Source organism: Lissotriton helveticus, chromosome 11, assembly GCF_964261635.1.
Source record: "Lissotriton helveticus chromosome 11, aLisHel1.1, whole genome shotgun sequence".
NCBI classification, from domain to species: Eukaryota; Metazoa; Chordata; class Amphibia; order Caudata; family Salamandridae; genus Lissotriton; species Lissotriton helveticus.
The window spans coordinates 311,705,431-311,722,798 of NC_136072.1; positions in this window are offsets into that span (position 1 = coordinate 311,705,431).

Sequence of the window (17,368 nt, forward strand, 5' to 3'; positions counted from 1 at the left end):
GCATGTAAACCCACTGTAATGCAAAATAGCACCATTATATTAGTAGAACCTACAAACTCCCCTCCCATTACACCAACGGAAATTAAATTAGCCCTTTTAAAGAGTGCCAGCGGCAAAGCGGCTGGTCCGAATGGCGTACCAATTGATGTCTTTAAAAGTAATATGGAATTCTGGACCCCGATATTAGTGAATGTTTTAAATGCTGCTATGGGAGGAGTTATATCCGCATCATGGTCCCAAAGCATTATTGTACCTATTTTCAAAATGGGAGATAGAGGAAAGGCCAACTGTTACCGCCCTATATCCCTTCTGGACTCAAGCTTAAAAGTAATGGGTAGGATTCTCTTGGGGAGATTAGAAGACTGGGTGGACGAGAATAACATTCTCTCAGAAGCCCAGTTTGGGTTCAGAAGGGGCATGGGGACTGTGGAACAGTGCCTAAATTTGGAACTCCTAATTGGAAAGTACACGTTGGCGAAGGAGGTGGTCCTCCACCTATGCTTTGTGGACAAGAGCGTTCGACTTTGTTAATCGCGCGAAGTTGTGGCAAACTTTAAAAGAGATAAGAGCACCAAACGAAATTATTATATTCCTATCTGAAATGTATAACTCCTTAACTTCTAGAGTTCATTTTGGGAATAAAGGAGAATGTGCACAGGATCTTATGGTCACTAGAGGTGTACGCCAAGAATGTGTAATGTCTCCTCTGTTGTTCTCCTTATACATCAATAATGTGGACTCCTTCTCGCAAACACAGAAAGCGGATTGCCCTAAAGTAGGAAGTCGTACTACCCCAGTACTACTCTATGCGGATGACGCTGTCCTCCTGTCGAGGACAGCAAATGGTCTACAATGTCTAATTGAGAAGTTCTTCCAGCACATGATAGAAATCATGTCCCCAGGTCTCTGGCTGTGTAGAAGTGTTCATAATGTGTGGAAAATGTCTCAGCAATTTGTGCATCAGATCTAACAATCATCCCATCTGCATCTCTAATGTGGTCCACCCATCTAGCTGCGCGCTCCTTTTTACTTAGCCACGCTAGTAGTTTGCCTGACTTGTCCCCGACGTCATAAAGGCGATGGAGGGTGGCTAGGGCTTGAGTTTTAGCCTCATCAGTCACTAGTTCTCTATAACGTTTCTGATTATCAATCAGTCTTCTAAGAGTCTCAGCATTTCTCGATCTCTGGTATTCTCTCTCTAGGCCCAGGATAGTCTGTCCCAGTGCAGTTACCTCTGATTGAAGTTTTCTCCTTTCCTCCCCCAGTCTACTCTGTATCCTATCCTGCATTACTGGCTTCAAGGCTTCCCAGAAGGTCACCCCCGAGTCGACTGTTCCTTAATTTTCAGTAACATAGACCTGCACATCTGCTCTCAAGCCTCTCAGGATATTAGCGTTTTGAAGATCCCATGCTGCAAGGCGCCAGGAGGCCCGCACATTACCCCGAGTCCGTCCCGTTCTTACTAACAATGGGGAGTGGTCGGAGATTCCCCTTGCATTATAGTCCGCGGTGTCGTCCACTGTCAAGTACTGTCTAGACATGAATATATAGTCTAATCTCGAGAATACCTTATGTGCGCCCGAATAGTATGAGTAGACCGTCTGGTTGGGGTGCAACCATCTCCAGACATCCGTGAGTCCTATATTAGCTATCAGTTGGGATAGGGGGTCCAGGTCCCTCCCCTAGACGCCATTCCTGTCCGGTCCTGCCCTATGTCCATTACGTCATTGAAATCTCCTCCTAAGATTTGAATGGTGTCAGCCTTATCTAGGAGTATGTTGGCTAGTGTCTTGAGCGTGTTTGCCTGCAACTTAGGCGGTGCATATACTGAGATGATCGTGTATGTGCGTCTGTTCCATGTCCCCTGGACCCCAACATAAGTCCCCAGAGGGTCTATCCAGGTGCGTGTAGTACAAAACGGGGTGGTTTTCTTTATAATGATAGCTACCCCTCTCGAATCAGTAGTGTAGCCCGCATGAGCCAGACCTTTGTGGCGACCCCTGGCTATGAAGGCACAGTTAGTTCCTTTAAGATGGGTTTCCTGCAGGAGAGTTATATCCAGGTCTAGTCTTTTAAAGTAGGAGTTCACCAGTCCTCTTTTAATCTTATAACCAAGCCCGTTCACATTCCAAGTCAGGACACTAACTCCCCTGTGGTCTGTAAGTTGCGCAGCTGCGTCACTCTCCATTCAGAAGTACAAATAGATCAGTGTGGTCGGTCTCTGGTGTAGACGTGTAGTGTGGAGCACTGAAGCGGTGAACAACCTTTACAGAGAAACTTTTACAACGCACTACCATTACAACGCGGTCATTACAACGCAAACCATTACAACGCATTGCGCTGGGGGACGCTATAGGATAGGGAATAAGTTTACTATTCACTATCCAGCACCCCAAGCGCTATGCGTTGTAATGGATTGCGATGTAAAAACCGCGTTGTAAAGGCAGGCGTTGTAATAGCCTGCGTTGTAACGTCATACATCCCACTGAAGCACATGACTGCATTCATCTGACTGTCTCCCCCTCCCCCCAACCAACTCCTCCCCAACTGAACTTTGCAAAAACCCTCAACCCCACCCTCCCCTCCCCACCTCTCCCCCCTCATCCATCCCATCTGTGTAACAAGTAACTTACAGGACTTTCAGGTGGTAAAGGTCTGTCACCCTCCCAATAAAGAACCCCAACTAAGCTATCCTTAAGGCTCTATCTGAACTGCCCACAGAGTTCTCCGTATCTCGATTATCAAGCTAGTGATAACACAGATCTCCCTGTACAGTGTAGACAGATAGAGGAACCAAAAAACAAACAAAAGTTGGACGTGTCAAAGGAAAGGGGGTATGTGCTTGTAACTTGCGTGCCCCCATAGCGATGAGCTGCTGATCCGGATATCAGTTCTATTCTTCATCAGGAATGTGAATCCTGTGTCTCAATATCCGGATCGTCTGGTGTGTCGGTCGCTCCCTGCTCCAGCTCTCGGATCGCTGTGACTAGAGGATGTAATGATTGTTCCGTCAGTTCTTCTCCATCTGATGTACGGCCATCCATGTCGTCTTCCGCCTCCGAGCCAGTGTGGTTCACCAGGTAACTGAACATGGACCCCGGTGCCGCTGCTTTCTCTGCTGGCGTTGTTAGATTCTGTCCCCCACGTCCCGACATGGAGGGATCAGGATATGGAGTTGTATGCGAGTGTCTTCTGGTCCGCGGCTTCTGGGACCTTTGGGCCTTAGGAGGGCTCCTCCGGAAGTTGGCGGCCACCATTTCGGACTGTATTCTGCGCCCTTCCTCGCCGGCCTCCCGCAACAGCGGGCGTTCCTCTAACCATTGCCAAGCCTCCTCCGGTCGGGTAAAAAAGTGTGACTTGCCTTTGAAAATTACTTTCAATTTCGCCGGGAGGAGCAGCATGTATGATATGTGTAGATCTCGCAATTTTGCTTTCACTGAGTCATAGGAGCGTCTTTGTTTCTGTACCTCTTGGCTGTAATCCGGGAAGATCATGATGTTTGCGTTGTCCAGTCGAATTTCACCCTTTTTTCTGCCTTCTCTTAGTATGAGGTCTCTGTCCGCAAAATTGAGAAAGCGTGCGATGATCGGTCGCGGCCGCGCTCCCTCCGGCGGCTTCACCAGCAGAGCCCTATGTGCCCTTTCGATGACGAAACAGTTTGAGAATAGGGCCTGCGGGAAAGTTGTTGTTAGCCAGGAGTGTAAGTAGGCCGCCACATTCGTCCCCTCGATGCCTTCTCTAAAACCTACGAAGCGCAGATTGTTGTGTCTTGCCCTGTTTTCCGCATCGTCCACCTTCCACAGCAGTTGCCTGTGTGATGCTTGGAGTTCCGCCATGTCTTTTTGGAGGGTGGTGAGGGAATCCTCTGCTTCACCGATTTGGGTCTCCGCCGTCGTCACCCTCTCCTTTAGATTCCGAAAGTCTTGGCGCAGCAGTAGGACCTCTGAGCCCACCTCGCCTATTTTGACCCCTAATGCTGCTCTAGAGTCCTGTATGTCTGTCCTAGGGGCTTGGATCGCCTCCAGCAGCATGGCGGTGTCAGTGCGCGTGCCGGGCGCCGTCGGGATCGTTTCCTTCTGTGTACGGGCCGTGGCATAGTTATCAATGGTTTCCTGCCATGCAGTTTTTGCCACCGGATCTCTTTTCCCCATCTCGCCTCCCAACACTGGTCAGTAGTACTTTAGAAGGCTCTCTCTTATATTTTCTATCTCAGGTGGGCTTCCGTGGAGGAGAAAGGGTGGGCGTAGAAGATGAGGAACCGTGAAGGTAATCGTGCGTCCCGCGTGTATAGGCCACTGTCTGCGGTAGGGTCACACCACTCGCCAGATCTCACGGCCGAGAGCAGAATCTCAGCCTGAGTGTTAGTTATGAGGAATTCCACCGAGTACTCCTGTCCTTATGGCTCCAGTGGGGTGCACCCCATGGCATCAATGGTTATTCACACTCCCTTGGTGATCGTTTGTGGGGGCTCTCAGGCAGCCCGCATGGCTGGTGCCACTCAATGCGTCCCCTTTGGCGCGCCCCGTATGGTTGGTCTTTCTCCGGGTCTGCGGGACCCGCCGGGGGGGGGGGGGGGGAAAGGCAGAGAGGGGCCGGGGCTTCAAGGCCACGGCCACCGCCGCACGACGGACCCCGAAGTGGTGTGCACCGAGGTCTCTGTGCGGGGGGTCGCCGCCTCCTGCGTGTTCCGTTTTTTTATTTGCCATTTTTCTTGAAGTTTGGATTCAATATAAGTCTGATTTAATGCAGTTCATCGGGAGCTTCACAAAGGCACGTCTTACCCGGCCATGCTGTTGGCCACGCCCATGAATAGGCTTAGTAGTCCCTCCTTAGAACCGCCTTGTCTACATTTGTAACCTCCTATGAGGACTGGCCTTTTTACTTATGTTGTTACTCATTATGTTTTATTTAGTCTCGCAGCACTATTTTCTTGAATGATTTCTCCTGTTCCACCCACAACATGCTTTCCTCTAACGCAGCATGGTGCCTGTTTTTATATTTCTTTAGTAATGGCGGACAAGTCATATTTACAAATCCAGCTTGTTTAGTAATGGTGGTCGGGTCATAATTACAGAACCAGCTTGCACCTTTTAATCGATATTTAAATTTTTTGGCAGACTGGTATGCTTTAACTATAGTGGGCGCATTCCTTTCTTCATTTACTTTGCCATGGCGGTCCGTTTCATCTATAGCGGGCACCATCTTTTTGTTTATCGGAGTACTAGCCCATGGCGGCCGCACGCCTGGAGTGGGGAGGTGCGCATTTTGCACATAAAGGCATGCGGCTGGCACTGGCTAGTACTCCGTACTCCAGGAAATCCCCTGCCCAACACCATCTCACCTCTCCCACCCCTCAGAGGTTAAAAGTTTAAGCTATTGGCATTGTAAATGACCATGCCTTTTATTTATGTGGTCGTTTTCTAAACAGATGAATGAAAGGCATTGACATTTACAATGCCACTAGCTTAAATCTCACATATCCAAGACCTATTGCATTGCAAATGCTTGTTTTACATTAGTGCTGGAAACCCTGCCTCATGCACTGATGTAGTAGTAGTTTAGTTTATTAGTCAATTAAAACCATAAACAAAATCACACGGTTAAAAAGTACATAACGAATAAAAAGTAAAATGGATATAAAACAGGTATGTCATACAGCTAGTACAACCTCGACTCTTCTGGCTAAATACTATTTGCTTTCTTCAACTTTCCTTCATAGAAATTTTAGTCAGGATACCAACAATAATCTATGTTAGAAAAAAAGTGACTAAACAGAAATCATTTGTTACCCTAATTTATAAAAAGGCAAGCTTTTTGCACAGATAACTAAAATGTCTCTCAAGTACAATAATATATATAATTAAAATGGCTATAAGCAGTACTAAGAAAGGTATGAATAAGGTGCCAGATGGACTATGAAACCCACTATAAAAAACAATTATACAAATATTCACATCATTAAAAATACAGAAATAGATAAAGTAATTATCTGAGTCTAATGGGATAGGGGACTACAAGTTTTAGTCCCTAGCAGCCCGTCCTTCACAGTTACTGTGCGTGCTCGGTTAACGTTAAGGGTTTCCGAGTTATCACAATTTAGGATTACATTCAGGGACCACCTCCAGGTTACACATCGCATATCCTGTTAGCTGATCATTTTCTTAAAACAGATGAATAACTGAGTCAGTCTAATGTTCAGCATGGTGTTGATGGAGTCCATGGATTCCACCAGTGCATGCCTGTAGGACCTAATTCCCAGTTCAAGGAATTCTCGTCTTAATAGAACACTTTGTTGAACCATCAAAGAGGGAAAAACAGAGACAATGTGAAGCAGAGATTCAGGCCCCTGGTGGTATAGACGGCAAGACTGGTCTTCACTTTGACCGAACAGCCTCCATGTTGGCATGAGGTCTAGCGTGGGTATTTCTCCAAATCTTAGGGCCAAAAACGACTGTTTGATCTTCCGGTGGTGAGGCGCAGCTAGCAAGGCTGATTCCCTAAAAGTGGAATATGATTTCAACACTAGCCACCGTGGCGACGTTTCGACAGGGTATCTTTGTCTGCCATCCGACTTTGCAATTTTGTAGATTTATTTACAAGCTTCTTAAAGATTTGCCTAGAGATATTAGAGTTCCAAAGGTCACCCAGATCAAGCGTCTTAATGCTGTTTCCTAAAAATGTCTTGTAAGCACAGTTGCCCCTTTGCAAGTTAATTTCAGTCCAGACTAGATTTACCAGAGTGTTTTCTGCTGCTGCTCGCAAGTAATAACATAGCTTTATGAACGCCGCCGGCCTAGCGAGTATCTGTTTGTAAGCAGAAATTCTAGCCGGATTTGCACCGGAGAAGCCGACTTCGGGAGCCTAAAAATGTGTTTATATGCTCTTATCATCAGTTTTTCTAACAAAAGAGCACCATTGCCCAACAAAATCTCCATTCCATATGCAAGGGTTGGCAACAGTTTGGCTTTCAGAACTGATCCCATGGACTTTAGATCATGACCTTTAATAGATCTGGCCAGTGACGAGAAGCCGTAATTAAGGGCCTGCGCTTTCGCCCTTATCGCCTTCTTCTGGGAAACGAAGGAGGAATTTGCATCTATTTTCACTCCTAGGTATACGTAGAGTTTGACCTCCTCAATTTTGTTTCCGTTAATAACCCATTTTCGATTTGTCTTGACAGGACGATTGCACACCATCACACTTGTTTTTGAAAAATGTATTTCCAGGCCGTTCTTTTCAGTGTAAGCTCCCAGAGTGTTGAGCAGTCTTTGGAGTCCTATTCGTGTGTTGCTGAACAACACCAGGTCTTATGCATAGAGGATATGTGACAATTGTTTACCTCCTACAGATGGAGCGTGGGCAATCTGTTCGTCAAGCTCAGTTGAAAGATCTGCCAAAAATAGGTTAAAAAGGAAGGGGGCTAGGACACAGCCCTGTTTTACGCATTAAGTTGTTTGGACCTTCCTTGATAAGCAAGAGCCGTCTCCGATTTTGATTTTGACCCAGGTGTCGGAATATACAAGTCTAATTGCTTGTAGGATGCTCGATGGGGTGCCCCATTGCTGAAGCTTTTTTTTTGATAGTCAACTTTATTAGCATTTTTAAAACAGCAAAGAGAATTCATTGGCAGCAGCTCATAAATCAACAGGTACAGTGAGGTAAAATCAGCAGTATACATGGGTGGGATTAAACCAGTCTAGTCCGACATTACATTTTGCGTGGTGATAGCAAGAGAGTTATTGTATCGTTGTCACTCCAGATTGTTTCCCTGCCCCTCCGCCTCTGTGCCGCTGCCCCACCCGGCTCCCTGCCGCTGCTCCCCCGCGGCCCCACCCCAGCTCCCTCCAGCATCACCGCACCGCTCCCCCCACTTGCCACCCCGCTCCCGCCTCCTAGCTGCTCCTCCCTCCCACAAGGGTTCTTAAGGCGAGGCTCACGAGGCAAGGAGCTGTGACCTGACCTGACCTGGTCAGTCAGGTCGCTCCTCCCGCCGCGTGGCCCACCCGAGTGTGCCCAGTCTCCTCCTGCTGCCGCCGCCGCTGCCAAGAAAGTTCTGCCCCTGTTTGGTTTGGCCCCATGTTCCTGACTGTCCCTCTGTGCCTGCTTCGTTTTTCTCGTTTTTTTGGTCCAGTATTTGTATCGTTGTCGTTTTCTCGTTTTTGGTTCAGTTATTGTATCGTTGTCGCTCCAGATTGTTTCCCTGCCCCTCAGCCTCTGTGCCGCTGCCCCACCCCGCTCCCTGACGCTGCTCCCCCGCGGCCCCACCCCCGCTCCCTCCAGCATCACCGCACCGCTCCCCCCCCCACTCGCCACCCCGCTCCCGCCTCCCAGCTGCTCCTCCCTCCCACAAGGGTTCTTAAGGCGAGGCTCACGGGGCAAGGAGCTGTGACCTGACCTGGTCAGTCCGGTCGCTCCTTTCGCCGCGTGGCCCACCCCGAGTGTGCCCGGTCTCCTCCTGCTGCTGCTGCCAAGAAGAGTTCTGCCCTTTTTGGTTTGGCCCCCTGTAGGAAGGTAGATCCCTGACTATGGTTGCCCCCAACTTTTTGCCTGGTGTTTTGCTGGTTTTCTGACTTAGTTGACCTGGGGCCCTGCTATTCAGGACCCCAGGCCTACTGCTCTCTCTGTAAAATGGATTCCATGTACCTTAGGTACATATCTATTTGGATACTGAGTCACCTTATCAGTCCCTGTACAGTGTACCTTAGGTACCCAGGGCATAGGTGTACCCAGGGCCTACCAGGGGCTGCAGCATGTATTATGCCACCCCTGGCTGGCCATCCAAATCTGACACAACTGGCTGCTTGACAGCTGGGGCAAGGTGGTGTAATCACCCTTTGCTTTAGATATAGTATACCTATATCTAACCCTAAAAATGGACACACAGATCTCCTATCAGTCACTCCTATGGCAGGCCTTGACAATCCTGAAGGCAGAGTGCTTGGAATCGTGTGAGATAGTGCTCTGGCATGAGCTGAGCCTGTCTGCGGCTTTCGGGATCCATCCCTTAGCCGTGTCCATGATATCGCATACCATATACTCTTAAGTGCATTATAATCCTCGCGGTTATATGCCAACTCTGGTATCGCTTTATCAAAACATGTCGAGTAAGGTGTCATACGAATTGGAATACTAACCCCTCGCCAATTCTGGCGACGGGGTTAGCATTCCACCCTTCTAGAGGGACACGACATGTATGTAACCTGTAACCCCGGTTAAAGTCAGACATAGCCTCAGCTCCACAAGATGGATGCTGCCACCGAGACACAAGTCTGCCCTCCTGCTGCTGGGAGTCCTCCCAGCACAGGAGGCAAGGACAAAGGGTTTCCTGCCAGGGGCGGTGCCAGCACCGTCCCAGACAGGGTTTTGTGTATTCTAGGTAGGCAGGGCTTTAGAGGAAGGTGACTGCAAGTGGCACCCCGGTGCTCACTGTGCATAGGCCGGCTTGAACCAGTTCCAGGTTCGATACAGAAAAGGGGGTGGTGATGAACAGAGTGTCTGAATTAAGCAGACCACTCTTACCCAGTCCAAAGATCAGGGCTTGATCCATCACCGTTATTTATCTCACTGCCCCATCCCAGCTCAGAACCAGGTTCTGAGCTGGGATGGGGCAGTGAGCTAAATAACGGTGATGGATCAAGCCCTGATCTTTGGACTGGGTAAGAGTGGTCTGCTTAATTCAGACACTCTGTTCATCACCACCCCCTTTTCTGTATCGTTTTTGGCCACTATAGGTGTGGCAGGGTATACTCAGACATGAGTCCCTTTCTCACTGTTCCATCAGGATTCAAGCAAGCCGGATTCCAGTAAAGAATTGGCTTGGTAGTTTGGTCTGCCCTGTTCCCATGATGCACTGGGCCAGGGTCAGACTAATTTGCATGTAGCCAGGTTCTGAACTGGGATGGTGCAGTGAGCTAAAAAACGGTGATGGATCAAGCCTTGATCTTTTGACTGGGTAGGAGTGTTCTGCTTAATTCAGATACTCTGTCCATCACCACCCCCTTTTGAATTGAACCAGTTCCAGGGGCACTCCAGCCCCTGATCTGGGGAAAGCCCGCCAAAGGAGAGGGGTGTAACCACCCCCCTCCTGGTCCCACCCATAGGGCAGGACCTAGTCGCGTGCCAGCCCCCTTGTGCGGGATAAAGGTAGGAACTGGCCCCCTTCCAAATCAGATCATCTTTGAATCCTGAACCAACTTTCTACAAGAAGGAACTCAAGACTCTTCCTAAGATTTCTCCCTTGTGACTAAGGAGTAGTCACCCTGCAGCAGCAGGCACCAACCAAGCATCGCGGTTTGTTGCCAGTCTCTCCTTCGGATCAAGACTGCTCCAGCACGACGAGAACCGGCTTCCCTGGCACCTCTGACCTCAACCTACATCATCAGCCCAGCTGTGATCCGTGGGTGTGACGAGACCTCGAGGGACCGGCCATCTTCAGAACTGCACGACGCTTGTCCAGCACGACGCCTGAGTGACCCTCGACTGAGTGCCTTGGGGTAAGAGAAGCCCCGACCTTGAGCAGCTCCAGCACCGAAGTCCAGCCCCCCTGCATCCACGAGATCGGCGTGGGGCCCTTCTGCTTTTTGCTGCTCACCGCGTTGTCCAGGTCACTTGCCCGGTGGCTAGTGGCCCCCTCACGACGCTCCACGACAACTAACACTGCTGGTCTGGTTGCTCCAGACTAGCCCGTGCTTCCCTCCAAAAGAGGAGCACCCTGGACCCTCCTGGTCCCCTCAAGACGCCATTTTAGGTCCACCGCGTGGGCCTTGCATTTGCCAAGACTTGTTGCCCAATCCTGGGTCCAGCGACGTCGACAGCAAGAACCTTCGTGGGACAGCTCGCACCTCCATCCTGGTCGCCGACAACGCCTCCTGGTCCGAGAGACTGCAGAGCCCAGCAGCGCCCACTCACCTGACTGCGGTGACTTCGCCCGGTGCCATCCTGGTGCCCACTTAATCACTGGCTAGTGATTCAGAACTTGGTCCCCTCTGCTTTCAGGTCTTCTTCTTCCCTGATCCAGGCTTGGATCTCTTCGAACTTTTCTTCACTGGCCGCCTGCCAGCAACTTCTTCTTCAGGCTCCTGGTCCGTCAACGTGGGTTTCCGACGCAACTTGAACCCTATGCAGCCGCAGCCCCTGGGCTAGGTAAATCCAGCACTCCGGTGCCCCAGCATAGTCCAACACTCCAAGTGTTCGGATCCACTCCCGTTTTCGACCCACCTAGTCGGGTTCGCCCGAGAACAGTAACTTTGTCTTTACTAGCCTCCATAGACTTTTTCCCGCCTTACGCGTGAGAGTTCCCACTCTGCACACGACGTCCAAAGGCCTCCTGCAACTAATCTAAGTGTTTAGCATATTAGGACTAGCGTTTCTAAAGTCTATGAGAATAGTTACTTACCTGCTAGTAATTCGCATTCCACTTTTGTAATATATGGTTTTTCGTGCCCCTCGGGCATTTGTGTAAATTGTGCGACTTAAAGTATTTTCTTAAGAGTTTTGTATTGTGCTTAGCTCCCTGACTCATAAAGAGTTCAGGGTAGACTTGTTAGAAATAAATATACATTTATTTTCCTAACAACTTGTGTGGTGTCCTTTCACTTGGTGTTCAAGGGGTAATGTGATGGTAAAACAGCTGGCTTAACACGCCCTCTAGAGTCTTAGCCTTAGACTGCTCGTATCCATGCTACTAGGATAGCTGGTCTATAAGGTTGACTTACAACCAATCATCAATAAGGGTTGTTTGGACTGATACAAAGTGCTCACTAGAATAGTGAACATTATATATCAGGCCAACTTCTCACACCCCCTGTTCCTGACTGTCCCTCTGTACCTGCTTCGTTTTTCTTGTTTTTTTGGTCCAGTATTTGTATCGTTGTCGTTTTCTCGTTTTTGGTTCAGTTATTGTATCGTTGTCGCTCCAGATTGTTTCCCTGCCCCTCCGCCTCTGTGCCGCTGCCCCACCCCGCTCCCTGCCGCTGCTCCCCCGCGGCCCCACTCCCGCTCTCTCCAGCATCACCGCACCGCTCCCCGCCCACTCGCCACCCTGCTCCCGCCTCCCAGTTGCTCCTCCCTCCCATTTATGGCAGAGTGCACGCGTACGCGCCGATTGTGCGCCGAAGGCGCGCCAAAGGTAAGCCCGTCTGCGCCCGTCCGCGCCTGGACCGCGCCCAGCGCCAGACCCCCTGGCCCCCGCAGATGCCAGCCCACCCGCCGGACCTACGATGCAGCCACCCTCAACGCACTCAACACCGGCCGGATCCCGAGCTGCCACCGAGCGACCCCAGGACGCACCCACGGACCCTTCACCTGCCAATCCTGCAAGTTCTCCTGCAACTGGACCTGCACCGCACCCGCCAAGCCGAGCACAAGCAGCAACCACCTGAAGTGCATCCTGCTCAACACCCGCTCCGTCCACAGACACGCCGTCGAACTCTGGAACCTCCTCGACTCCACATCCCCAGACGTCGCCTTCCTCATGGAAACATGGATGAACGCCTCCTCAGCGCCCGACATCGCCATCCCAGACGGATACAAGATCACCCGGAGAGACCGTGTCAACCAGACCGGAGGAGGCATCGCCATCGTCCACAAGAACACCATCCGCATCACGACCAACTCCGACGACACCCTCACAACCGCCGAACACCTGCACTTCCAGATACACACCGACCCCAAGACCACCCTCAGAGGCACCCTCATCTACAGACCACCGGGACCTCGCACACAATTCAGCGAAGACATCACCGACTTCATCAGCCCGCATGCCCTCCCCTCCGCTGACTACATCCTCCTAGGGGATCTCAACTTCCACCTAGAGAACAACAACGACAGCAACACCACCACCCTGCTGGACAACCTCGGACTCAAGCAACTGGTGACCACCCCCACCCACTACGCCGGCCACACGCTTGACCCCGTCTTCTCCTCCAGCAAGGACATCTCCTTCAGCCACACCACCGGACTCCACTGGACAGACCACAGCTACGTCCACTTCAGCTTCAGAAGGACCACCACTCACCACCACCCGCAACAGGTTCCCCGCAGAAGCTGGAACAAGATCACCACCGACCAGCTCACCACATCCCTGAGCCAGAACCCGCCCGCCAGCTCAGCGAACCCCAACCAAGCCGCCAACAACCTCACAAGGTGGATCACCAACTGCGCAGACGACCTCGCCCCACTGAAGACCCCCCCCATCAGACCCGGCAGCAAGAAAGCATCCTGGTTCACCGACGAACTCAAGAGCTCCAAGAAGAACTGCCGGGCCCTCGAGAAAGCCTGGCGCAGAGACCCGACTACAGACAACATGACCACCCTCAAGCACGCCACCCGAAAACACCACCAGCTGATCCACACCACCAAGAAAACCGCATTCAAGGAACGACTAGACTACAACGCCCACAACAGCAAAGAACTCTTCAACATCGTCAAAGAGCTCTCGAACCCTAGCGCCGGAAACAACGACATCACCCCCTCGCAAGACCTCTGCAACTCGCTCGCCTCGTTCTTCCACAGCAAGATCGCAGATATACACAACAGTTTCAGCACACAGCCGACGCACCCTACGACCGTACCAATGCCCCCCACCACCACCCTCTGCGCCTGGACCCCGGTCAACACCGAAGACACCATCCGCACGATGAACTCCATCCACTCCGGATCACCAACCGACCCCTGTCCTCACCACGTCTTCAACAAGGCCGACTCCGTCATCGCACCCCATCTCCGGGACATCATCAACGCCTCCTTCGACACCGTCACCTTCCCAGAGAGCTGGAAGCACGCCGAACTCACCGCCCTACTGAAGAAACCATCAGTGGACCCCACCGACCTCAAAAACTACCGCCCCATCTCGCTCCTTCCTTTTCCTGCCAAGGTCATCGAGGAGACCGTCAACAGACAGCTGGCCGCCTTCCTCCAGACGAATGGATCCCTCGACCACTCGCAGTCCGGCTTCCGGGCCAACCACAGCACCGAGACCGCCCTCATCGCAGCCACCGATGACATCCGAGCCCTGCTCGACAATGGGGAAACAGTGGCCCTCATCCTCCTGGACCTCTCCGCAGCGTTCGACACGGTCTGCCACCGCACCCTAGTGCAGCGCCTCAACAACATCGGAATCCAGGAGAAGGCACTGGAAGAACACAGAGAGTCCGCCTCCCCCCGTTCAGATCCGAGGCCACCGAAGTCATCTGCGGCGTACCACAAGGATCATCGCTCAGCCCCACGCTTTTCAACATCTACATGAGCCCGCTCGCGGCCATCGCACGCCAACACAACCTCAACATCATCTCCTACGCTGACAACACCCAGCTGATCCTCTCCCTCACCAACGACCCCGCAACCGCCAGAACCAACCTACACGAAGGGAGGAAAGACGTAGCCGAGTGGATGATGAACAGCCGCCTGAAATTGAACTCAGATAAGACGGAAGTCCTCATCCTGGGATCATCACCCTCCGCCTGGGACGACTCCTGGTGGCCCCCTGCCCTGGGCAGCGCACCCAAACCAACGGACCACGCACGCAACCTGGGCTTCATCCTGGACTCCTCCCTCTTGATGACCAGACAAGTCAACACTGTCTCCTCGTCATTCTTCAACATCCTACGCATGCTACGTAAGATCTTCCGGTGGATCCCCACCGAAACCAGGAAGACGGTCACCCAGGCCCTCGTCACCAGCCGACTGGACTACGGTAACTCCCTCTACGCCGGAACCACAGCCAAACTTCAGAAAAGACTCCAGCTCATTCAGAATGCCTCAGCACGACTCGTCCTGGACATCCCCCGACACAGCCACATCTTCGGACACCTGAGAGACCTGCACTGGCTCCCCGTCAGCAAGAAATCACGTTCCGACTCCTCACCCACGCACACAAAGCTCTCCACAACCAAGGCCCCAGATACCTCAACGACCGCCTGACCTTCTACACTCCCACCCGCCAGCTATGATCGACCAGCCACGCCCTCGCCGCCGTTCCCCGCATCCGAAGAGCCACAACGGGAGGAAGATCCTTCTCCTACCTGGCTGCCAAGACGTGGAACTCCCTGCCCATCCACCTCCGCCTGACCCAGGACCACCTCTCCTTCAGGAAGTAACTCAAGACCTGGCTGTTCGAGCAGTAGCAGACCCCCCTCCCCCAAGCGCCTTGAGACCCTCCGGGTGAGTAGCGCGCTATACAAATGCTTGATTGATTGTGTATATATCTGGGTTCACGGTGGAATCAAATTGTACCATTTCCCTCATATTTTAGAGAACTGTTCTGGAGAGCCCAGGGATTCAAAGAGGGCCTCCTCTTGGGCATCGCACCAGTCCACCCCCCTCCTCCACCCCCGCCACCGTGGGAGCTGATTCTCGCAGCCAGTGAATTGCTATGTCCCGCTTGGCCACGGCCACTGCCGTCCCCAACAGGGGCTTATCTGATCTAGTGCCATCCAGGCCATCAAAGATCCCCAGCAGCAGTCGCAGCAGGTCATGAGGGACATCCCAGCCCAGAGCCTGTGAAAGCTCTCTCTCCACTCTCCCTCAAAACCTCATAAGCCCCGGGCATGTCCACACCATGTGGTAGAAGTCGGCCGGGGATTGCCCACATCTGGGGCAGTCCGGGGAGGGTCTCAAACGGGCTCGGAAAAGCATCTCTGGGGTGAGGTAGGACGTGTGTAGGTAATATGTCTGCACCAGCCGCAGCTTGGAGGATGTGGTCAGGGTACGTGGGGCCATCAGGGCGTCCCTCCAATCGGCCTCTTCCAGGGGTCCCACCCATCCCTCCCACCGGGTACGCAATTGTCGAGGGACGAGGGGCTATTATTGACTAGGGCCTGGTAGATTCGGGATACTCCTCCCCTACCCAGGTCCCCCATCATCACCTGGGCTTCTAGCGGGCTAAACTCTGGAAGGGTGGTTGGCGCAGGGAGATGTGCATGGAGGGCGTGGCGCAGCTGCAGATACCTGAAATGCTGAGCGTGAGGAAGGGCGTGACGCTGCTGTAGGTCAGCAAAGGCTCGAATGTGGTCCCCCACCCAGACATCCCCGAGCACCGACACCCCAATGAGATCCCAGCGCTGAAAACCCGCCAAGGGACGAAACCTCTCGGAGCCAGTTCCTGTGCCAGAGTGGCGTCTGGCGGGTAAGTTTGAGATCCCATCCTGTGTGGCATATGCGGTGCGCCAAGCCAGCAAGACCGCTCTGGTAATTGGGGCTATGGTTTGCGGGACTGGGCAACCGTAGAGGAGTGCTTGAAGCTGTGAGAAGTCCGTCTCTTCCAGTTCCACTCGGACCAGCCGCCCGCGTACCAGTCGTGGATGACGATCAGCTTGGTGGCGAGATAGTAGAGATAGAGATGAGTCACCCCTAGGCCTCCGTCAAAGGGTGGGATGCGGCTGTGTGCAAGGGAAATCCGCGGTCGTCTGCCACTCCAAAGGAACCTGGACAGGGTGCCGTCCAGCTCTCGGAACCAGGCACGGAGAAGGGGGATGGAAATATTCTGTAGAGTGTATAGGAAACGGGGGAGGACCATCATTTTGAACAGTGCACTCCGTCCCAGGGGATTAAGGGGAAGGGATTGCCATTTCTTCAGATCAGATCTCATTCGGGTCACTAGGGGCGTGATATTCAGTGCCCATTCCAACTCCGGCAGCAGAGTCACCCATATCCACAGATATTTAACTGAGTGGCGTCTAAGGTGGATGGACGACTGCCAGTCAAAACATTCCCGGGAGGGGTGCAGCGGGACCAGGGTGGACTTTGCCGCATTAAGCCGGAGGCCGGAGACTTGCTCGAAGTCAAGAAGGATTTGCAGACATTTGGGGCCCGAGGTTGCCGGGTCCGCCAAGTACAGGAGCACATCATCGGCGTAGAGGGCTATCTTGTCTATGTGACTCTCATTCCAAGTCCACCCCTGAACGAGCCGGTCATGCCGGATGAGCGTCGCCAGGGGCTCCATCGCTAACGCGAACAGGAGTGGAGATAGGGGACACCCCTGGCGCGTACCTCTACATATCGGGAATGCCTCTGAGAGCGTCCCATTGATCAACACTCGGGCCTTGGGGCTCGCGTAAAGGACCCCAATATAGCTGCGGAACTGCAGGCCGAAGCCCATCTCCTCCAGCACGTCTTGTAGATACTCCCAGCCCACCGTATCGAAAGCTTTCTCAAAGTCGAGAAAGAGGAGGGCCAGATAGGGAGATAGGCGGGAGCGATGGGCCAGGGCCAGATGGAGGCGGCGGATACAGTGGTGGGTACCTCTGGCCGGCATGAAGCCACATTGGTCCGGGAGGACCAGGTCTTGTAGGAAGGGTTTGAGCCTCTGGGCCAGTATTGTGGTGAAGAGCTTGATCTCGGTGTTAATGAGGGAGATAGGGCGGAAGTCTGC